General features: G+C 31.7%; 1 long non-coding RNA gene across 1 annotated transcript; it reads right to left on the reverse strand.

Moving 5' to 3' along the window:
• Nucleotides 1–20,284: 20,284 nt before the first annotated feature.
• LOC123689340 lies at nt 20,285–24,605 on the reverse strand. The gene is made up of 4 exons (XR_006750338.1): nt 24,496–24,605; nt 23,938–24,033; nt 23,010–23,209; nt 20,285–21,237 (listed from the first exon to the last, which is right to left on the reverse strand). It is a non-coding gene; the product is annotated as an uncharacterized LOC123689340 (long non-coding RNA).
• Nucleotides 24,606–26,135: the final 1,530 nt, after the last annotated feature.

The following is a 26,135-nucleotide window of genomic DNA, read 5'->3' on the forward strand; positions in this document are numbered from 1 at the left end:
CTGAAATATAAGGAATATTATTGAAGCCAAAAGTCTTACACGCGAGAAAAGCTCCGACCGGAGGATTATATTTAATAAATGCATGTAACAATAGATGAACTCTGATCTCAGCCGCGTATTACTTGTGCTCAATCTATCCCTGACATTATTAGTAAATAAGTCGTATTTAATTAAAACTTTACTTTTGCTTTATAATATAGTGATGTACAGAACAATATAATTATAACCATAGGTTATCAAATGTGATAATAAGGTAATTATTATCGAATGTATTCTAAAATACCACAATTAATATATATTTTATATTCTTCAAAATACAACTATAGACATAAAAATGTTAGGTAGCAGCAATTAGGACGAATATAAAAAAAACACGGTTTTTCCATAACGCCCCACTGACGCATATTTGCCTATTTTTGGCAACGTGAGCCTATTTATTAGAAAGAAACTACCGAGTATTGAAAGGTTAAAAATCTACAGACAGAACTTGGAATTAAAGTGCTAAATCAAACAAAAAAATATAAAAAAATTCATAAAATTCTATAGTATTGTCAAAAAAGTAAAATATGAGTCACTCATGTATGTCGGTGTTTTTATAAAGTTGGGAACAACCTTTGTGAACCTTGCATATTACGTAAAGAACCTCAAACTAAACTTTGAAATCTGTTTATCCTTGGGGCGTTAGACATTGAAACATCCTAAGGAATAAACTATTCTAGCCCACAATAAAAGAAATCTTTTGATAATCGAAATAAAAATGGGATTAACCTAATTAATGATAAACTTATAGCTAGATGGTACATCGCTGGCTTCAAACTGTGTCCTGTAGTCCTTCGCCGTTGTTTAACTGCAATTTCCATAGTGATTGAAATAGCGACAAGTTAGGGAGATGCGGCATTTGTGCTACGAATATTTAGAATAAAATTCCACATAAAAACGTCGACATGTATTTCGCTTAGGTATAGGCTTAAAAACGCTAGGTACAGGTTGTTAATTGTGGTATTTGTAGAAATTAAATATATTTAATGATATCAATTTGTCCGTTATGGAAGAATTTGTTTATACAACGTTATGTAATACAAATTTTGTATAATTAGTTAATCTACGTAATTAAATAAAATACCAACCATGTTATGGTATAAACGTTTTTAAAAAAATAATTAAATAATAATTATTTATTATATTTATAGTGTTAATTAGATGAATTATACTTTAAATATATTTTTTTCTGTTTTGTTTTTTTTATATAAAGCTACGTCCAGACCATTGCGAAATGGTTATTTCACTTAACCTCTTAACTTAACTTTAATCCAGAGAGTTTAATTAGATATAAAGTTGTTTGTTTAAATGTCCCATTGTGCTTGAAAAGTTATGAAGATTGTCATTATAATACGAATTCTTACGTTAGGTGAGAATATAAAACTGCAAATAAAACGAAGTAATTATCACGAGTTATAGTCTAGTCCAAACTAGATTCGTTAGAGCAAACGAAACTCACCAACCTTATTTTACATTACTCAAGCCTCATGTTTTAAATTTACCAGAGAATTTGTGTAAGAATAAGAAGGAGTTTCAGTGTTTTAGGGATGAATTTAAGGTAATTCTGATCACTAGTTGATTTCAGTCTACTTACTAGTCTGATTACATCCGCCAATTGGAAATTAAAACTTTTCTCTATAAAACTAACTTGCCATTATACAGCCATTTGAGGTTGTAGCTATTAAAATTTAGAATCTGAATTATGTGAACATATTTTATATTGATTTTGTATTTATAGATATTAAATATCTAATTTCTAACCTCTTTCACAATGACCAATAGTTTTTTATTGTACTTTCAGTGTTATATTGTTGGATATTGTGAAAAGGTCACTAGTATTTAAATGTTTTTTCTATAAGCCTAAGCGTTTTGTTAACAATGTGTAAATAGTTTGAATGTCAAAAATGTTTCTGATAAAATGTGAAATGAAAATAAAATATTCCAAAATATTAATTTGTATGTTTTTATTTATACATTGCCATATTATGATATTGGTATATTATTATTACTAACCAATGAGACCAATTATGGTTTATCACAAGTATTATTTAATACTTAGTAGGTAAGCAACAACAGAAAAGTTCAATAATTATCTATTTAAATTTCCTTTTATTGTGAAAATCCTATATATAACATTATTTCTCCATAAACCGCTAAAGTTATGATCCTTTTCGAGTAGTGTGGTTACAATAACATATAAAGCTTATATGTATAATCTTGTTAAAGATAACACCCAACGTGGATGAGAATATTCGGAATCGAGCGCTTAAAAGGTAGGAACTAAAACTCATGTAATCCTTTCAAGCATTCACTGGGCAATGCTGGCATTTACCGATATATCCCAGCCGCAAACCCACATTTAAGCCGAGATAATCGTTTTTTGTTCCACATTCCTTAAACTTATCCGGTTTAAGTCGTATTGGAGGATATATCACTGTTCAAGGCAGAAGTTTTTTATTTGCGGCATCGGGTGTAATGATAACTATTATTACTTAGAAAAACGAACAGGCAGTGCCTTCCACGTGAGATAATATAAATTATAATAAGATGGAACATAAACCTCTCAAAATTTTCGTTATATGTTTATTTATTTCACGTAATCTTTATATCAGAATATTATGACTTTTATACGTGCAATTTTTGCCAAATTTTCGTAGCGTACTCTAGCAATGGCCGGATCTTCTCCAAATCTCCAAGGAGCGAATATTCTCAGTGAATTTACGAGGGAATATTGCGAGTAGGAAAATCTGGAGGTAATTCTGGGCGACTTTGAATCCGTAATAGAAGGAATCGGTTTACAGTTCAGGAAGGTTCTTGAAGCAGCTTCAAATGTATTTGAGTTGGTAACTATTTATATTCACGATTTTCAGACCAACTTGTAGTCTATACTTTATAGAATAGAATATAATATAAATATCCTATAAGTTCCACTATGTGTTTGATTGCTCATTGCGTAACAAGTGATCTATTAGAAACACATCACCAATGTATTAACTACATTCCAAAAGACTAAAGAGATTTAATTTTCAAGACAAAAACTGATAAAAATTGTTTCTTATTTAATATTGCTCTTGTTTCTTACATCAAAATGTTTATAAGTATGATTGATGGACAATGTATGTACATTCTTTATAAAATACTGTTATTTAAGTTTCAGTTTGTTTAAATTATCTGAGTTGAGCTTTCTTCTCTCTGAAAACCTTGATTTGTGTACGTTTTTAATTTGCTTCACGTTATAAAGCATATTCGTATGTTGTTAAGCGTACGCACATATTAAAATAAAATAATGAAATACATATTTTATTTATTTCATATTAAGTCGATATAAACAATGTCACGCGGACTACGATTTGGTACGCGTGTATATTACGCTCGTTTATCCAGGCCAGAGTCGTGCAGTGGCTAAGAGTTAACAACTTTTGTATTAAGTTTGTATCCGACAACGCGTCTGTGCTGATGGCGCTAACAAACAAAACGACAAACAATAAACTGGTACTCAAATGTCACAATGCACTGAAGGCAATAACGCTGACAAACAGGGTTACCCTACAGTGGATTAGAGGACATAGACGGACGGACGAGGAGAGGCTCGGATATGTTGCCTGCTGGCCCGTAACCCCTCCTAACCTTGCCCTTCTCGCAGGTGCGTGCATGGATTCCACAGAGATCAGAGGAACTCCAGCAACAACGTTGGTCACGAAGTGCGGACTGTAGGCAATCCAAAATGGTTACGCCAGTAGCTAACCCAAAAATGACAAAGCAACTACTAAACCTAAACATAACTAATCTCAGAACAATGTTAAGTACAATCACGGGCCATTGTCTTAGTTAGCCAGGACTTCACGCACAACGGATCTATTGAGAGTCTAAGTGCGGAAACGGAGTCCCTACATACATACATACATTCATACATACATACACGCTCGTTTATCACATTCTAAACGACTAACCACAATGGTACTGCGTCTCCTTTCCGCTTGCCCATCAACAAGCGATTAAACCATGACTGTACCAAGTTTTTTTTTGAATGCCGTAAATTAAAATAACGATTTTCCTTTTAAGTATATTTTAATGCACAAAGAACTTCTCTATATTATCTCCTGAAATTACTAATTTTGACATAATATACACACAAGTCATACCCGACAGAAAGATGCTTCTGTGCCTTCTTACTAAATCTATTTGAACACAAATATACTAAAAAGGTTATCAATTTTATATAAATTAAACCCAAAACTCAAAATCTTTATCTATCTATGTTCTCATTAAAAGATTTTTTGCATAAATGGGGCCAGTTATTTTATATTTAAAAATGTTTTGGAGGAAAACATCCATTCGAACTAGAGTTAAATGCGCGCATAGAAAGGAAGTTAGAAACCTACGACCTCAAGGATAAGTGACTCTGCGCATCCTAATCGATAATCACAATCCACTCAATCACAAATCACATAGCACCCAATTCGGCCCAGCTTCTCATAACCACAATGCTCCACTCAATACTCAATCAGAACTACCTTGCATTCCCTCAACGCATTTTCTAGTCAACATGGCGCCTCGACCTCACTCGATTGGTCGTAACAATATTCCTACTCGTATTCGTTAAGTAAAGATTCTAATTGATGATACAATTAAATTTAATAAAATCATATCTATTAATCGACTTTCTTTTTTATGTTCGCAGTAGCGATATTGTGTATATTATGTGTTTAATTTTTATGTACTTTATTATATTTTAGCCTGTATGTATTTCTGAAATACATAAATTTATTATACATTCAATTATCATTTTAAAATCAAAGCAACAATAATAACCAACGGTCATTTTACTCGATCGGAACATTTCCTGATAATCGTAGTATTCCCTGACATATATTTAATATTAGCGAAATTTTCATTTTCAACTGAAAAAGGTGCGATGGTTAATCGTATTCCCAGCCATACCTTTTGAACTTAAATGAATTGTAACTCAATTTAAAAAGAGATATTGCATTTGTATGGTCCATATAACAAAGGATTTGGATGTCATGGGATTTCTTAGAGTTGCTTTTGTTAAATGTCATACGTAGTTTAACACGAGCATATTAGTGATCTCTTCAGGTACTTGTCATGCAGGGCTGGGTTCGATTAAAGTAATCGTGATAAATAATAAGTAAAATATTCATGTTTCTCATTTGAATAATAATACTTAGTATTGATTATATTTATAGATATATGATTTTATTTAAATACATAGGTATAAGAATCATTGTCGGCACGTTGTGTTCATACATTAATAACGGTCACAGAGTTGTTACAAAATACACAAAAAATACAAATAAATTGTAATCTACTTCCTCTCTCAATGTTTTCAAAGGAACAAATAAAAATATTTTAACAGTGCTTAGGTTCAAAATTTTGCACCACCTGTGGGATGCGATATCCATAAAAATAAAAATTTGAATAGCGTCACATGTAAGGAGGGATCTTACTATCACATTATATTAAGGTCCTTAGAGGTAAATTGTATAATGCGGAAATGTTGGAGAGACTGGAGCTGGGTGTGCCCAAAACCAGACTCGTCGTAGTAAGCGGTCGCAATTGTTGGCAGTGCATCGGGCGCGTACGAACTTACTCAGAGAAACACCATTTACGCGTGTCGTGCGCACCCTAAATATTATTGCTTGTGAGACGGAATATATTTAGTTGCACATTGGCTGAATTCACAAGAATTTCAGTATTTTTAATAAGTTATAAAATGGTTTAGGTTGTAAGTTTTTACTTGTAATGTTTACATTATGTTTTTAGTTTAGTTTTCTATTGTATTAGTATAAAGTTACTGTAAAAATAGGAAATTAGGAAATAAATAAATGTTTTTCGATAAATAAAAACGGTATCATACCATATGGCATGGGTCAGTAAGATAAACCTTTTACACGGAGCTGAGAGCCAGAGATCGAAATAAAAGGATATTATGTATATCCTTTTATTCGTAGTCCGTTGTTGACGTTAAAACCGTAATTGAGTTCTTCGTGGCTTATTATGTAAGTTATTTTATATGCATTCATAATATATTGCCATGTTCTTTTTTGCTACGAAACATAAATGGCCATAACCAGGCATAAATAGAATAGAATCTATTAAAATAAAATGTATTTTTATAGTACATAATAACATCTGAATTAATAGTTAATGTGGTGTCATTTATTCTATTGTTCTACTAAATATATACATAACTTTGCATTTAAAGCAATCTCAAATTAAAATGATCTAATTAATGTGAAGACATCATATTTCAAAGTCTTTCTATAGGATAATAAACTTGAAATGAAGCGAAAGCCCGCCGACTAGATTATACGCAGAGATGTAACATGAACGCTACACATAAGGTGGCCTACATATATTACTTGTCATTTCACCATTTGTTTTAAATGATTTTAAAACAAGTGGTGACTTTCACTAGTATAATGTGTGACCAACTAGGCTCCAGAAGACGGAAATGTGTCCAATTGAACATTGGCTGTAGACATTTTCAATCTTTATGGCGTTATTCTAACTAAATAAATACTGTTATTATTTTTATTTCCAATGGCTTGTTATGACCATACATATTATCAATATGCAAAATACATAAACAAAAGTATTTAATCAACAAAAAGCAGGGAAGAATAAAACAATTCATGAACATAAATCACATTGGGATCAGTTCTCAACACGTTAATGTCAGTGTAATAAACATGTGTATCAATAATTGCCAACTGGAAAGTTACAGTTAATTTTTAATTAGTTGTTAGTATTGTAAACTCATTCACTCTCTGTCTGTGATGTCTTCCTATATATAGTTGTTGAACTGGAGTTATATGTGTCGATATTATTAGAAGTCTAAACCCACTAAACTTATTAAATAGTTTATACATAGTTCAAACTTACTTTTTATTGTAGTTATTTTTTTAAATATTTGAGTTTGTTACTATTTTCCTTTATTGTAAATATTGGCAATATCAATGTTATCTGTTCACTAAATACATAAATTATAATGAATGTGTTCAATATCATTGCGAATACCCCTGGTTTTTAAGTAAAGGGATCAATGAACTATCATGCATAGATACATATTTTGCGTAGCATACTTTGATAAATTAATTGTATTATACTATAACCTTATATTTTTACATTTCTTTCTAAGTGATGTGGTTTTCCTAGGTTGTTAGAAGTAATTATTTAATTATAGTACTTATTTTTTTCTATTTTTAAACAAATAACACAATTTCCGAAGAACGTCAGAATTTCATAGCTTTTGTAGAATAATCTACTGTTAAGCTACTAGAAAATGTAATTGTACAACGTACGAGCGTCACAAAAGGGTGTAACTTAACGTAGAATTGAGCGCCTCCAATTTGCATATATTACCTTCGTGTGCCATTGTCTCTGGTCCGTAAGTATATTCATCGCATAATCTAGGTTTAAAATGTAAATTGCTAATAAGTTAATCTTTTGTTAATCACACGAGACTTTTTCGTATAGTATCAGTAACAATGATATTCGAGTAAACTGACTTTTAGAGTACCAACTATGGAAAATATAATTACTTTAGAAACAGAGGTTTCTTTAACGTGAACTAGGTTAAATTATTTTAATAATTGGAGAAAGATTTTTATAAATAACAAGGCAAGTTTCCTCTTTAGTACCAAAACAAAATTTGGATCCTCACATACATTGTCTGTAAGGTGATTTATCCTTTAAACGAAAAGTTTAAGTTTTTCCTCTTTCTAAGTATATTTCCTTTTAACTTATAACAATCTTTAATATGGCAAATGATCAGAATGCCACTCAATTATGTTGACAAGTATGACGACAACACGATTATGGATTTTAATACTACTGGCAAGAGTACTCGAAAAGGTACTTATTTAGATTTCACTTGAACATTGACCTTCATGGTCTTTTCAAATTTTACTAGCTCAAGGAGCAATAATTTATTCATTCAGGTAACCTAATGTATACTTATGAACGTCAAAAAAGCAAAAAAGTGAAATGCTTCAAATTTTACATTTGGAAGAGAAGAACTGGCAATAAACTCTCCGCCACTCTTTTTATTCGCCATGTTTTTTGTTATAGCCAACGTTTGTAAGGAGCTACAACCATTACACCATGTTCCATGTGAGGTCTTGAGTAATAAAGAATAATAAAATAAATTAAAAACAAAGATTTGTCCTCTATCAGCAGTAGTCATGGTGCAACACGCACGCACCCGTGGGAACAACACGAAATTACGTAGTAGAAACAACTAATAACACCCCATCCACGAATTCAAGTACGACCACTCAACACAAGTAGCACCCGTTCACGAGTATGATGCATGGCCTGCCATCGGCCTCCTCGCCATATTTTAGGGAGAGAGACAACCCGACACATGGACGCCGCCATAAGCGGCAAATTCACATTTAAGAGAGCATGACGATCCTTCAAGTGTGGACAATACACCAATAGCTCACAAAAGTAATTTTATATATGTGTAAGTGGTATTTAACACGTCGCATTCGATGGAACCACTGAGAAAAGCAGTAGGCCTTTAGGGGCATTTACATACGCTTTCACCGCATCTTCAGGCTCGTAAGGCGAATAACTCAAATTGTATCTTTAGTTCTTGGGACTAAATGAAAGTCGCAGGGTGCCAGATCAGGACTGTATGGCGAATGACTTATTATATCGATACCTGCAGTAGTCAAATATTCAACAGTCCGCTTAGCGGAGTTCACTGAAACATGGTCGTGGTGAAGTCTGGTGTCGTCGTCTTCAGTAACAGTCCGTCCATCTTCTAGCACAACTGTCGTAAAATACGTTACGGTTTCGACCAAACAATGAAGCAATCATCTTTTTTTTTTACTTCTTCCTTTTTTTACCTTAGTTTACCGATCCTTAAAAGGAAACCCACTGAGCTGATTGTCTTTTGGTTTCGGGTTCCTAGCTTTCATCAGCTGTGTCGGTGTCAATTTTTTTTCAGCATTTGAGTCACTGCTGTTGAAGTTATCTAACATTTGGCTGCACCAGTCCATGCGAAAGTGTTTCTGATCGTCCGTTAAAGTATGGGGAATCCATCTGGTACAAGCTTCCTGACGCCTAAATGTTCCTGTAATATTTTTTGAACTTGACTCATACCGATGCCTACGCTTGCTCGTATGGGATAGGTCTGATGTATGGCATAGGTATGATAGAACACTCTCTTATCTTCCTGTATCATGCGACATACACCACTGATGTTATCTTCAATAGTCGCTAGACGCAAGGACGTCCCTCACGCGGAACATCATTGAGATTGCTACGTCCAAGCTTAAGCTTGTTAAACCAATTGTAAATAGTGGCACAAGATGGAAGTTCATTAGGAATATTAATCGCAGCATATCGTACCTTTGTTGTTGAGTAAGCCCACAGCAGAAGTCAAAATAAATCAAAGACCGAAAATTTTCTCGCGTTAGGATTATTTTCACGTGTATCAAGAGTTTTAGATTTACAGCCAATTCACAAAAACAAATGACAAATGAATGCAATATTACATTAGGTTACCAAAGAGTTCTAAAATTGAAATTCAAAAAAAGTTTTCATTAGCAACCTACTAAATCTATTTAGAGATAGTTTAAACAGAAATTCTAATTAACTCTATAGCAAAATTCTTCATCATCGACTCATAAAACATTATTCATACCGTGGCATCTCATAAGCTTTAACAAATCACATACATATATTACTATCCATACTAAAAAACATGCCTCTGTAGGATAATAATATATAATAAGCCTTGGCACAGAAAACTCACAATGAATATAATATTTTGTAACTTTATTTATACATCTGGCTGTCTGTCTGGATTGTATCCGCTCATTGCAGTGTTATAAACCAGACTTGCGCGATATTTTATTCAATTATTAATACCTTAATCTTAGTGCTAAAATCTTTTTAATAATTTGCATTCTTAATTGTCACTCTACTGTAATATAATAACGTTTTTATGGAATTAATTTATATTAATTAATTATCATTTAACAGAATAGTGTAATAGAAATTAACCATCAATATCAATTTATATAGGTGCCTATGTAGGGTAATATACTCGCATAATATACCCGCAACCTCAGAGGTTGGGTATCCGATTGCTCGTGTCTCTTCTCCTTGTGTATCGACTTTATATTATTGTTCTATCAATTTTCCATATGTAATTTATAATAGCTTAAAATGAATTACCCTAAAGTATTTTTGTTTTCACAACATTCATTCCATTCATCACAGATTTTACAATACAATATTGATAGGAAAACTCCACTGAAAAAGATTGTCCATATTCATTGGAATATAATTTGGCGCCAATATGCATCCAATCTTTTGTAGCCCCGAGGCCTCTAAATCGGTCATTGTACATATTTCATTTAAGTTATAGTTTTTTTCTGTCTACATTTGTTATTACCGCTCTAAAGCATATATTATTTTCATCGAAAAGAAACATAGTGAACTAGTCATGTTTGGATCATTTCCTAAATCTGCATTTCGGAGTCTTTGGTATCGTAAATTTCGTATTCGTACTGTATTTTTACATTTTAATCCTGTTTGTAATATTTTTTAATTGAGTATTTTATATCCAGTTTTAATATAGTACGTACTGAATTATTTTGTGTTATTAATTTGTAATACATTTATAATAAGCGACGTTCTCTTCCAACTCCGGGAAAAGGTGACATGGCGTTTTCCCAGCCATACCTTTTCATCTTAAATGAAATGTAACTCAATTTTAAAAGAGATATTGCATCTACAAATGGTCCGGATAACAAAGGGCTTGCACGTCAGTGGATATTTCTCAAAGTTGCTTTTATTAAATGTCTTACGTAGTTTGTCACGAGTAGAATAGTGATACCCACAGGTATTTGCAGCGAAAAGGTAAGTAGCTGGCTGGGTTGGATTTAAGTATTGGTGATAGAAATTATAAAAATTTTGTGTGTTTAATATTTCTTATATAATTACTTAAACATTATTTAAATACATAGGCATCAACTACTGGGATTTTTTACCGGCACGTTTATTTCATCCTGTAATAACGGTTCACAAACGGAGTTGTAAGAAAATGCACGATACGTACAATAAATAATAATCTACCTCCTTTAACAGCTTTTGGAAATAAAGATTAGGTGCTAAGTTTTATTGTATCTCTATAATGTACGTAAAATTGCAGTGGGAGATCGATGAATGTAAAAAGATTAGAATGATATCACATGTTAAGATAAATAAAAATGATATCATACCATTTGGCATGGGTCACTAAGATAAAACTCTTTTACGCAGCTGAGAGCCAGAGATCGAAATAAAAGGATATTATGTATTTTTTATTCTTAGTCTGTCACAAGGAACATTATTTGCTTCTGTAACATATTTTGTATTCTAAGTTATTTTATATGCTTTCGTTACATGTTACTATGTTTTATTTTGTAACAGACTATTACTATTTAACAAAACATAATTTGCCCGAACAGTATCTATTAAATAATAAATGTATTTTTTATAATCAATTATATTATATTTATACCTTAATATATAATTTAGTGTCTGGTTCTACTAACAATATAAATCACATAATGTACGAGAAGATATAACCAAATTATATTTCAAAAGCTTTCCATACGATAATAAACACGAAATGAAGCGAACACCCGCAGACGAGATTACATGAGATGTAACATCAACACCACCGAACTGAATAGGTTTTCGATAGCATATACCGGCTAAGCCACACAGCTCTGGAGCAAAGACAATCAGGTGGCGAATACACAGAATATTGAAATCTATACATCCATACCCCAAATAGGTTCTTGTTAGTTTTATTCACACTTACTAATAAGAATCAGTATTAAAGCGATATTAATACTGATTGATGTGAGTATGAGTACTTCCGAACCAATTCGACTTAGTGTCCTTCAAGAAAAGAGCGTACCAATTCTTAAAAGGCCGGCAACACACTCGCGAGCCCTCTGGCATTGAGAGTGTCCATTGGCGGCGGTATCACTTAACATCAGGTGAGCCTCCTGCCCGTTTGCCCCCTGTTCTATAAAAAAAAATATTGCTAGTTTTTTTGGTATTTAAAAATATTCATAACCTCTATCGCAAAGTGCATATAATCTGGTTATACCCATGTCTGAGACATAGGACGGGTTCCATTTTCGATGAAACTGCGATTGTTTGATACAAAAGGTAAACTTTCAAAACATACCGAAGCCGACAAGAAATGTGTATGCCCAATACTTTCGATCGATATTTTTATTTATTTATCATATGGCTAGAAATCATTCGTATATACAATTAATACTGTAAATATTAAAGTGAAATTGGCCAGTCTGAATGTGTTTCTTAATTAAAACTGTGTTTCATGTACCAGCTGAAATTAGTCTATAATACCCCGAGCTCAAAAGTGGAATGTGCACTTCGTAAAGTAAATGTGGCGTAGGATTAAATTTACACTCAAGTTTGAGAACAGTATAAGCAGTAAGAATCTGTTTAAGTTGCTCTGAGTAGCCTTGTATAGCACGATAGATGCGGCTAAGCTGTAATAAGATCATTTCTTTTAATGCAAAAAATCGGTTGTCTGTAAAGTTGGTTTACTGACAATAGTTCAACGTGACAATGTCATAAAAAATACTGATGGTTACATTTTATTTAAAAGAAAATTTTAATTTTATTTTTTTGATAGATATTCTGTATGGATATAAAGAAGGAGGTCAATAGATTGTGCTTTTTTGTCGGTCGTTCCGCGCTTTCGCTTGCACTTCAACCCTTAAATGGAACGCCTCAAAGCGAGGTAACGCCGCATGCGTCATGTTTTTTCGTGCCTGCAGCCGGTTCCATCTGCATGGCTGCATGTTCGCTTACATAAAAAGTAATATAGAACCAATGAAAAACTTAATTCATAATATTAACGAATTGTTAATATGTGAATAAAAACGTTGATATCACACATCCATGACGTGAAGCTAGGTTTTAAAAGCATCGGTTTCTACAAAATATCATTATATCTATTGTCCTAGCAAAATATTATTTCAATAAAGTTAACATGATAATTGTGGTCTTACAAAAGTATTTATAAAATTAATAACTGCCGCGCTATTTGATACGCGTTCGTATAAATTATTCGACGTCAACTATGTTTTTAAAAGCTGATTTTCGTTTTAGTAAACTATAATACCTATATATTATGATAGTTCTTTTATAAGTGTCATTGATGTACATCTCAATATGTTTTGTACACATATACTAAATAATATATAATAAAAAAAATCAGTGGCGCCACAACCTCTTTAGGTCTTGGCCTTAGATTTCTGAATCTGTTTCATGATCATTTTTAAATCTAATAGGCAAGTAGGTGATCAGCCTCCACTGCCTGACGCACGCCGTCGACTTTTTGGGTCTAAGACATGTCGGTTTCCGCACGAAAAGGTGAAGGTAAATATTTCCGTCACCGTTCCAGCAAATGTTAAATACGCACATAGAAAGTGAAACTACATTGGTGCGCAGCCGGGAATCGAACCTACGACCTAAGGATGAGAGTCGCACGCTGAAGCCACTAGACAAACACTGCTCAAATAATATATAAAATATTCTGAACAATATTCTAACAATGACCAAGATAACAATTTAATACTATAAAGCTAATTATCAAACGAAACAATGGGTGCTGGCAAATTAAATCAACCGTACCCTTCCCATGTAATGGCCATATCAAAATGGCTACGGGCTACTAATTAATCTTATTTACAACTCAAATAATGTTCATCGCACGCCGGCCGCATTCGAATGTAAGACAAAGATTTCTATGGTTACCATTGGATTGGTTTGTTTGATATCTGGACTTAGCTTATACTAGTTGTTCTCGAATTTAAGGTTTATTACATGAAACATAAACATTTATGTAAAAAACAATACTTGGTGTATTTAGAGAAATCATTTGATGTTATTTTGTTCAATAAACAAACTGTTTAATATAGTCCATTTTCACCTGGAGCAATTAAAATTAGTAACAGAAGAAATAGTATGTGTTTAATAGTTTTTAATAAGTTTGATTTAAAGCCTCTAATATTAAATAGGTAGCTTGTAAATGTATGCAATGTATTACCCCAAAGCATTTTCGTGATCATAGTAAGGGATTAGAAGAGGTTGATTTATTCGACCATTAATTTAAAACGGTCGGTTGTAAAGCGAAAGGTTATACTCGGGTTTTGAAAGGATATTTGTATCGAATGTATCTTGGTTCTTAAATAACGACCCGTTGCAAGTTATTTTCAACTGAAACACAGTACAACAGGGTGTATTCTCCAATATACAGTTTTTTAGTTCTATTCAAATTTACTACGGTAATAAATTGAATTGATAAAAAAATTCCACTGATTTTTCAATCTGCTGGTCGATGTTTACTGTAATCCGTATTAGTTACAGGTTTAATCATTTATAAATATTTCAAAATAATTTCAAAAAAAGATATAAATGAATTTTGCACTAAACTGTAGGAACGTACACAAAGAGAAATTATCAAAGTTGCCAATCGCATCTGTTTAGATACACTTCGGTCAAACTCCACCTAGAAACTAAAACTTATTCAGTAAGAAAGCTATGTATATTAACGATCTGTTGAAGTAATTGCAAAGTCCATGGACTAACAAATCTGGACACATTGAAGCACAGCCGTTTAGTATTCTTAAACGAAAGACCAATTTGGCCAATGATTTAGAAGCCCCTTACTTTATAACAATTTTTTAATCTGAATGAATTTTTTGATAGTCAAACTATCCAGATCCAGACTCACAAATCCCATAAAAGTCATGCTATCTGAATTTCTAATCTACAGAGGTCTTACTACATACCTTGGCATGACTCTGAGAATACAAAAACTGACACAGACACAGCGCACGCTTATATTAACCGTCAGCCACACTCAAATACATACGTACTCACACCCATTCATACGCATTCTCTCGTGTCTTATAAGAATTGTGTTTGATTAACTGAAACAATTTGTATGACTCAAAACTTAGCGATTTAAAAGAGTGGCGGAAGGTTTCTTGCTAGTTATTCTGGCCGTTCTACGCCCTTGACTTGCAAACTGGTAGTAAATATAAAATGAACAATTAATTTTTTTTTTTCACGTTCATAGGTGTACTTCTTTACCTATATGAATAAAGATATTTTGAGTTTGACTAAAACCACTGTTTTTTAACTGTTTTAAACATATATACCACGGAATATTATTATTATTTAGTTACCCAACACAGGGCCTCCTGAGTGAGGACTAGAAATGGATGAATTTTGTCACAAGCTATTTCAGTCATAAATAAAGTTTTTATTTGTTTAATAAATAACTACTCATTTCCGGATCGATTCTCTGGTTTATAGTAGTTTATCTAAATAACTACTACTTTAATAGAAACTAAGTATATCAGGAAATTAAATATTTCTGAACGGATAATTTAGTTACAGTTCATTTGACAATTAATTTTATTAATGATTTGAGAGTTTTCTTAAATAATAAATAATAAAAAAATAAAATTTTCTTTATTTTGACCCAAATCAAATACAACATTCCACATATTACAACATTCATTGTGGTCAACCTTATACATAATATACATCTATAAGCACTAGCGTTTAAACTAGGCCTAGCCTGTACCTTAAACGCTAGTTTCTTTCAGGAAGGAGGAGGTTTCTTCCAAGAAATAATTGTGTATTATTAGTAATCATGAAGAATGAGACATGAGACGTCAGAAATAAAAACAAATAGATGTATAATTTTATCAATCTTCGCTGTCATCGATACGCTATCACTGTCACTTTCTGTAACATTTATTATTAATGTGTCTGTGATATTGTCAATTAACATATTATCTAGCTTACTCATTTTTTCCTCTTCTTTGACAACATGGGATATTTGGATTGGATTTAATTATAAATTAATGATATTATAATCAAATACAATATAAATCGATACTAAAGCACAATTGTCAAGATAATTCTTAGGTTGTTCTTTAATAGAACTTAGATTCTGTGACAAAACACTATTCTATACTATCTTCTATATTGTCTTATATCCGTGTTTTTAACAAGAAATTGTATCATAACTAGCACAAAGTATATGTGTGGTATACCGTCTTAAGAAAGTATCAATGGTGAGGTATGACACAAAATAAGACTCGGCAGCACTTCTAATGCCTTCGAGGACAACTTTTGATAGCTCTTAAATTTCTTATCTCCATCATTAAAGCTTGTCATACACGAAGATGTTTAAACATTGTCTTTATTAGAAATACGATTCTTTTACGGAGAAATATTATGTATACTTAACATTAACGAGTATAAATAAAGCAAGGTATCCTCAAAATGTATGATGGTTTTGAGTTCAAAGTATATCAAACAAACATGTGAATGAAACATTTTTTTTTTCAAGAATTTTTAGACATTTACGCGCGTTTATACGTTCGGGTATCAATTTATTTATACTACTCCCAGGCGGATCTCTAAAAAATCATTAAAGAACACAAAGGCTGCCTCAGACGTGCGCCGCTTTTCAGGACGCTATTCAGACATGCCTTTATGCGAGAGACTTTAATTTTACCGTACTTTTTAAATTTCAAAAGAATGTCGTATGTGTTCTTTAATTAACATTAAGGTACCTTAATCTACTTCAATACTTCGTAAAAAGAATTACTACTAATGAGTTATTCTTAATGAATTACGTTTAGAAAATTTAATGATATTTTGTCGTATAGGTAGATATGTCAATTATTTATAATAATTTGTGACATTCCCTACAACCGGTGTTCCGATTGGTGGTTCCGGTTTGTGACATGTCATTTCTGCATGTGTTTCATTGACTGTAAATTGAGCACATACATAGGAAGGAGAATTCGCTGTCACACGGCCGATATTCAAACTTTCGATCTCTGCTTTGATGTTTGAACTAGTGGCACTAACAAATGCTAATTAATCAAATAAATATTATAATCAAAGTTGTTTTTCAAAATACTTATTTTACAACATTAAAAATTTATAAAAAAGAAAATATATTTATTTTTAACATATTTCATATTGTCCTTCCACCAGCAATAACTTGACACGTTGAGGGCGTTTCGGATGTCAGTGATAAAACTAAGGAAACGTAGACACTACCTGCATTTAAATAAAAAGTTGTTCATATTCTATTCAAATCAAAATATCATTTATTCATACACAATGTCACAAACATAACGACGATATATATATATATATATATATACCTCGTCTTTAATAAATTTTTCTCTGTATATATACATATGCGTGTATCTGTATGTATGTGTGACTGAAAAAACGAGAAAATTTGAATAAAACGTCGCACACTCAGTGAGTGCACACTTAGCAACCGATCGGATCGAACAATTTTGTCTTGCACTAAGCATTTGCTTTAGGCCGTCCAATTAAGTCGCCCAAAAAGGACACCCATTGTTGCAGGGTGGTTTTTATTTTTGTATATTTTACTTAAACGTGTATATTCAGCCTAAGGCGTCCAAAGAAGCATCTTCCGCTCAGTCTACAAATAAATCTAACAGCAAATGAACATGTCCGGACAAAGATCGGATATAATACATCTCCAATTCGGACCTGGAGTCGAAGCATAAATTGTTATGGAGCCAGCAATAGAACGCTAACAATTTATTGCCTTCAAACGATGTTTAGACTGTGTGCTTTCAATTGTAACAAGCTAGTTCTTGTCAAAGGCATAATTTGTAGGTTCCTTCTTAGTTAATACTAGTTATTAATTCTTTGAAACTCAGGGAATGTGTGTTTAAAATGGGCGTTCCGCGAATTCAAATGCGATACACATTTTAACATTTACTAACGAAGTGTATAGAATTTAAATAATTAAGACTTAAACAGTTAACATTTATTACAGTTAATGTGCCTCACCAAAAAAATTGACGCTAAAGAAAGTTTTACTTTAGATATAACCCTTTCCTAAATTAAAATCAACAAAGACCGGCCCGATCGATTGGGACAAAATTTGAAAGTATAATTTCTTAACTCCGTATTCTAAATCAGTGGGATCTTCCTCAGTTTGGTGGTAATTATGCCGTGAAATTTACATATTCCGTGCTTTTCATTGAAGATTATAATAGTATGGTCACTTTGAGCTTCTGCAGGTCCTTTGAGCTACCATTTTAATCATCTCATAGAGGAATTTGAATAATTAAATACTTTCAAAAATAGAATGTGTACAGCACAGAGTAAATAAATGACTGCAATTTACTTGAAATCAAATTCATATTACATCTCACATATAATGGAATATGTTGTACAGTGAATTTTGGCATTTTCGTACGCTTTCACTGCATCTTCAGAGCTTGTATAGCGAATTCCTCGAATTTTATCTTAAGTTCTTGGGAATAAATAATTATGTTCCTGTAATATTTTTTTTACTTTTGAACTTGACTCATACCAATACAATACGTCCACGCTTCATATTAATAATAGTTACACAAGATGGGGCTTCATTAAGAAGTGCTAATCGCAGCCTATCATAGCTTTGTTGTTGAGTAACGCCCAAACCCAATAATCCATCTCAATCCATTTTTGACCATCTGAGATAGACGTCATAAACCTAATATTAATAAAAGTGTGCCAATAACCAATCTACGGATTGTCATCTGTCGATACAAGCTATCCATGGTAGGTTGGATCGGTGTATGTAGATAGACCTTTGTATAATAATGACAGTTGAACTGTGCCAATATCATATCTTAAGATTTTACTTACCAAATTTCAAAATTACAATTTTAATAATTAAAAAGCTACTTGATATGTTTGAAACATAGACGTGTATTTAAATATTATTTGTACGGTTTTATTTACTTTATATTGATTATCAAATATGAGTGTAAAGAGCGAATATATTTCATTCTATCCGTCATCAAAAATGCATTCAGTTTGTAGGGTTTGGTTAATGGGATGCAGATAGGAGATCGATCGAATGTCACGGTCTGATCTCAGATTGCTTTCAATCTGAGATTGTGGATTAATAATTAGGTTCGTGCTTAAGCCCACAACGACAGTGATTATAAATCATTGACCGAAAATTTTCTCACGTTAGGTTCTATTTCATGTGTTTTAGATTTGCCGCCAATTCACAAAAACAAATGACTAATGAATGCAATATGCTACAATAGGTACCGAAGAGTTCTTAAACTGAAATTAATTTCCATTTGCAATGTTTCTAACTGGCCAGTTCTAAAAATTTTCAGTGTTACCCACGTATATAAATTAATTTAATGTTTTTTATTTTCGTGTTTTAATTAATCGAGTTTTTATTATTACTAATATATTATACTAAGATATATTACTAAACAATAACTCAGCTAACTTTAAAAACTGCTACCACGGTATAAACAAATATTTAAACGCATCTTTTTTGGTCAAAGAAGGAAAGCAGATAAATTTTACATCGCTTATTTATATATAGAATGAAGTCCTCTTTTAATCTGTTTTTTTAGAGCTTATAAATGCTCGGGTAGTGGCGTGTAAAGGCAACATTTTTCTTGTAGCAGGTGTACTAGATTAGTTCGCCGATACCCCCTGATCTTGTAGCTTTGATAGGGTGACCATCGTTTAAGACTCAATAGTCTTTTTTTAAATATACATTATTGTAGAAAAAGAAACCTACTCAGTTTGGACAGAGTTTGGAACATAACAATAGTTATGGGAGAGTAAGGGTTGAAATTATGTTTCATACGGCGCCTTGCAGTTACCGCATTTTTCTATCTTTTGAATCTACAATTTCTATGTTAAATTACATTCTAAATAATTAGATTCTAAATTACATTCTAATTTCAAAATAATCAAAACTACGAATAAAATTATTCTAAAGTCGTTGATGAAATGAAATCATAGCCACTATAAACAACATAAATTCAGTTGAGTAGTTTCGAATCGTTTCGGAAGAAATTCATTCTATTTCTTTACTTCTTACATGTTTAAATTTAATTAAGTTTTACAAACATAACTTGTTACGCTTACTTTAATTTCCTTTTTTACAGTAACATTATACAATAGAAAACTCAAATAAATAAAAACATAATATAAACATAACAAGTATAAACTTAAAACCTAAACCTATTTATAACTAATTATAAATAAAGCAATTCTTGTGAATTCAGCCTATGTGCAACTAAAGATATCCGTCTCCCGTACTTAATTCTCACGAGCGATAAATGTTTATGTGATGCGGCCTTTGACAAGCCAACACAACTAGGCAAAAATATTGTTTACAAAAACAACTTAAAAATTAACTACCATTGCTAGCCTTGGATTTGCACGTCGAATTACATGCTAGATTATTTTGGTCTATTATGAAACCGGTATGCATTAATATAGCATAACTAAAGAAAGCAAATTCTACATATATAAATGAGTTAAGATAGAAATTATATGGAACAGCATCGTATTGTTTAAAAAGGACAACGGTAAACAATAAAACACTTTTTGACAATTTAAAGAATCAGCTATAGTTAATCTTGATAATAGTCCGTAAAATGTTAATATACTAAAAGCTCGCCTTCTGGGGTCAGTTTGTAACAGCAAACAGGAAACAATTTTCGTGACACATTACTGTAATATTTTAAATTTTACAATTCGACTTATGATAAATAATTCAATAATTCTTATGCTACTGAATCTTGTTACTGATGTGCGAAATCTATTCTGTGTTGGAGTGGCATTTTTACAAAATACCTACTTGAGTAATTTGTATAATTTGTATGTAATACTACCATGACTAACAGTGTCACATTTTATATTATATACACATATAGGATATCGAAAGTTGTTGAATATATGACCATTTACAATCGATACTAACTAAACCTCCTTAAGTATACTGATGGTAACATCAAATAAAAATAGTATTTAATTTATATAATGAGTCAAATGATGTTTATATATTTTTATATAAGTAATTCCCACTATTTTTAAGAATGTTCTATTTCCTTGCTTTCTGCAACCATACTATCCTTTTTCAGTCATCGTTTTATTCTATTTTCCTATACGCCTGCAGCTGCTTTGAATATTGTTCACGACTTTAACTTGGCTTAAGTTTATATTTTCAATTACCTTCTATTTTTATTCAACAACTAAAGAACGTGGTGCAACATATATAATCGTTGAAACCTGAAACTGAAAAAATATGTGAAAAAGTTTTAAATGTAGAAATAATATTTAGCATTATTTTTAAGATTAACTAAAACTGCATGTCCATTTTTTTTATTTCATTCCTCAATGTTATAACATACGATTCGCTACCGGCGTGGGGTTGAATTAATGCTCAACTAACATTAACCTAATTTAAACTGGCACTAACCCACGCAATCCACTTATTTATCGGCACTTGCTAGCAAAATGCCCAGTTAGTGTACTTTCTTATGCTAAATAGGCCATATAATAAAAAAATCCACAAACATCTGGAATATTAAAATAATATTTTCAATCTATTTGTTTGCCGGCTTAGGACATGAACTGTGTTGGTTACCAAAATACCTTTTGTGATGCGTAAGATAGACACCATTTATATATGTATGGACTGCAAACACAACGACATGAAAGTCTACACAGGCAAACATCACGGAATTGCGCTCCATAAACCAAATAAAATTGCTACTATCCAAAGTATGTGGAATTATAGTAAGTCTCACTCAACATCAGTCATTCTTTGTAAGTCTCAGTTGCGATATGGATTTTCACTTCTGATAAAGTTTTTATACCACGAGTTCCCGAGATCAGGCTTACGGAGGTTCAGAAAACTACACCTAGGCTGCATAAAAAGATGTCAACCGGTATCTACAACAAGATCATCGAATCTCCTGACCTTGCAAATTTAATTAACAGATGTTGGAACGTCGCCAGGGCATGGCAATGTACAATGTAAAAAGAAGCAACCTATAAGGAAAATAAAAAAACATAAATCCCAACAACTCGACGACAGATAGAAATGATAGCTGAAGTTAGGATGGAACGAGACTGCCTCGAGAACTGTCCCTTGCGTCTAAATATCAAGTTAGTTATATAGTAGTAGATATAATAGTGGTATATAGGTAATATTGTGATTAATGTAAAATTATCCTATTTTGGTAGGGAAGAATTGTAAAGATTATCTGGAGTTAAGTTATTTCACTTCAGGAAATTTATTCTATCTAAAATCTGGATATTCAAGTTGTTGGCGATATTTAAGAAAGGCCCTGTTCTAAAATTACTAAAACATACTTATTACTATACGTTATTATTATTATACGTTTATCATTTGACTTTATAATAAGCAGACGGCCTTTGTTGAAACATTACTCAACTCGGAGAAAATATTTCCCTTTTAAAAATGTAATCCTGCTAATCAAAATCAGTTGGACATAATTAGGACGGCGAAGCTTTAATTTTAAAGCAAGTTATTCTGAAAAAAGGAAATTATTATAATGCCCCAACTTTGTTTGAAATTTTAAATACATATTTTCTTAACAAAACGCTCTTTCATAATATGTTTAGTCATTTCTACTCAGACATCATTTGAACCCGTACCCTAAATTAAAACAATCCAGAATTTTATTTACTTTTGTAGCGAAAAGCGAAACTTTTTTCCCTGTCACAGGTCTCTGACTTACTAGGGAGGCCTCAATCTGAATCCTATTGTACATATTGCTAAACAAATAAAGAATTTTGATTTATTTTTTATAGATATTTTCATTTGACGAGCTTATATCTAATTTGGTTTTTATCTAAAAGAAATGTCATAGAATTAGTAAATTAGTAATTTAACACTATACCAATTTGATCTTATAAGATATAGCATAAATATTTTTCTAAACTGTAATTTCAGCCCGTTGTATCGTTTTATCGAAAATTTAATCAAGTAAAGTTAAACGAGTTATAAACAATGGCACCTTTAAAAAATAAAACATTACCTTATTTATCGATTTGAAACAGCTCTCAGTTCTTTGAAGCCAAAGATTAATATCCTCAATATTACTCTGGGTGAGCACTAAAAACTGGTGCAATCTTAGTGTGAAAAATTCCAGCATTATTAGAGCAATCTCTCACGGCGGCTAATGACTGGCCATTTAGTGTTCGACGTGTTCCGTCGATTCCTTTAATGTTAGCTCAACTGTTAAGGCCAAGTTTATTCAAATTATTCTGTTTTAAAGCACACCTTCTGTATTGCATTATATAAATCAATTATTTATTGTACTCCACACGTACTTCCCAATTTTGTTTTGGTCGTTTTGGTTAAGGTTTAGTTTTGCTAGTACCGGCGGATCAATAAGAGAAACACGTCTTAAATTTATGAATGACAACTAAAAACATAATCACCATATATTGATATTTAAAGTTAAAAATAATCCCCGAAAGAACGTAACAAACATCAAATTCATCGTTTTTTAACCTTTAATCTGTTATTGACAATTAATTTGAATTACTATGATTAGGTGTCGAAGCGAAAGCTAATTTTCTTATGACCTGGAAGCCGCAAATAAAAACTATGCCTTAAAAGCTGCTTGAAATTAATATAGAACTGGGATCCAACAATAAACGAAATTATTCATTATCATATATTGAAAAATTAATTGGAATCAGAAATTGCTAAAACAAAAGACCAGATGATGTAAATTTTAAATTAAGTCCTTTACAATTTTATCAATGAATCTTTTATCTTGTTTAACGATATTCATCAACGATATTAATTAACGAATGGACTGAAATTCATTATTGTTTGCATTAGCAGTGTTTCCCATATGCTAATAAATAATAGAAATGTATATAATAACTAGCAGCCCCCGCGAATTTAATTTGTCTTTAATGTGATTTTACATATCCTACCTTTTTAGTACTTACCAACGTGGAACATTTTGATATGCTACCCCAGAGACCTCAGAGAGAATAAATAGGGGTAGATTGCATAAAATTTACGGTTTTATATATTTTTATATGCTGTATCATAAAAAATAAAAGTTTGTATTATTGGTACCATATCAAAACATTTAGGGTAATGAAAAATAGATGTTGGCACACAAATTTCACGGGGAGTTAAATACAAACACCGTGACACGAGAATTTTATATATTAGATAAAAAGGGTAAGCAATATTTATCCAATTTCGGTTTGAACAACTTTGTTTTGTTGTTGTTTAACTCATCGATAATAATAGCTTAAAGTATTAAAAACTAATCCTTTCAGTTTCCTCAACAGTAATTTTTACCTCTACTTTAAAGGCTGCTTGGGCATTCATTACTTTAAATATCATCCTCCCGAGAACCCGATAAAATAAATATAATACTAATCTGTTTTCAATGAAACTGTAATTACAAACCCCTTTGCAGTAAAATTTCAACAAGTTGGAAAAAATATAGTTAACTTAAGTAAAATCGAGTTTTAAAATGTTTTTTTACTTACAACAGGTTCTAAGTTCATCTAGCAAATACATTCCTTCACGGTAAGTGCTCATATTTACATATTCACGAATAAACAATTTTCCTTATCTTCTTGTTATCCATATTATCTTTTATATCTATAGATGTAGATTGTAGATGTAAAAATGGAAATGTATGTAATCTGTCATTATTTCCTCGGAATAGTATCTAATTCTTATATCAATCTATCTATATTATCTAATCTATACATGGAAATAATTAACACGTTTATTTACACAATTTAATTATTATTTTACTTGTAATATTATATTTTTAAATTCATTTAGACCGGCTTAGTAAGAACCGGTGATGAAGGATTAACGATTCAAAACCGTTTGTACAAGTTTAAAAGTTCAGTTAGGAAGGAAAGTTTTAATAGTTATAGTTTTTAATAAATGTTAGGCGAATAATATCAGTCCGAAGTTAAATGAAGATAGTATGCACATAGTCTGGATGAATCGTACCCGTTTAGAAAGCTGTGTCAATGTTAAATAACAATATCACAGCTTTCCTTTACAACAGTTCCTATGTTTGATAATATACTAAATGTTTCTGGTAGCAAATCGGTATCGACCTCTGCGTTAATTTGTCGTGTCATCCAAAATCTGACTTTTCAGGAGAGCAAAAAGCTTTCACTGTATAAACATAAGAAGTTTTTATTAAAGAATCGAAGTCAAAGAGAAAACATGTCAAAGAAGAAAAATTCTAAGAATTTATGAATAAAAATAATTTTTTACTAACTTAATCATCAAAATTAATATTGTACTAAATTTAGATTTATTATACAGAGGGATTTCCTATTATTATGGCACAGTATACTAGACACAAATTGTACATATATTTCTGACAGTGACCAGTATCTTTTCCAAGTATTTGTAAGTCTGGTCCAGTTATTTGCACACGCATTCGTCATTATCCTAATTATGCATAGTCATTTACATATTCTTCTTCATCTTCGTTCACGTTTATTGGCTACTAATATACTATTGAACTGTCATCACTTCAGTCCTTGAGATATTCAGTGATAGTCCTGCTTTAGCACACTCCGCCGCTAGTTCTTGTCGCATGCTTTCTAGTTGTCTAGGGAATTCAGAGAATATAACAATGTCATCTCAAATCAAATCAAAATTCATTCATTCAATTTAGATGCGTCTTAGAGTATGCTTATGAATGTCATAACGTTTGACAGAGATGGGATTGTTAAGTTTGTTGTAAGAACATACAACATTCACCAATGATAAAAGACAATGGTGTATGTTATTATTTTAACTGCAAAGAATGTTCATAAAATCACACATGTACACACAAAAATGCATTGTTCAGATTGCACATAATCTGTTAACCAATATTGTATCTTCCAATATCCAACCCTTAGCATACATGAATAATGAATATATTGTGATATTCTCTTGTAATAGATTTGCGGTTGGTTTGTTGTATTCATGAGTGCTCTGGGCTGGTTCGCAGACACAATTCAAGTTTGTGGTTATAACATTTTTTACTTAATTTTAATTTTTAATTTTAAACGCTGACCACGCTTATATAAAACATGTGTTTCAATAACATTTTTGTAAGAGTAAACGATACTTACGTAAACTAGGATTCTTATTAGGTTAATAAATA

This window comes from Pieris rapae, chromosome 1 (assembly GCF_905147795.1).
Source record: "Pieris rapae chromosome 1, ilPieRapa1.1, whole genome shotgun sequence".
NCBI classification, from domain to species: Eukaryota; Metazoa; Arthropoda; class Insecta; order Lepidoptera; family Pieridae; genus Pieris; species Pieris rapae.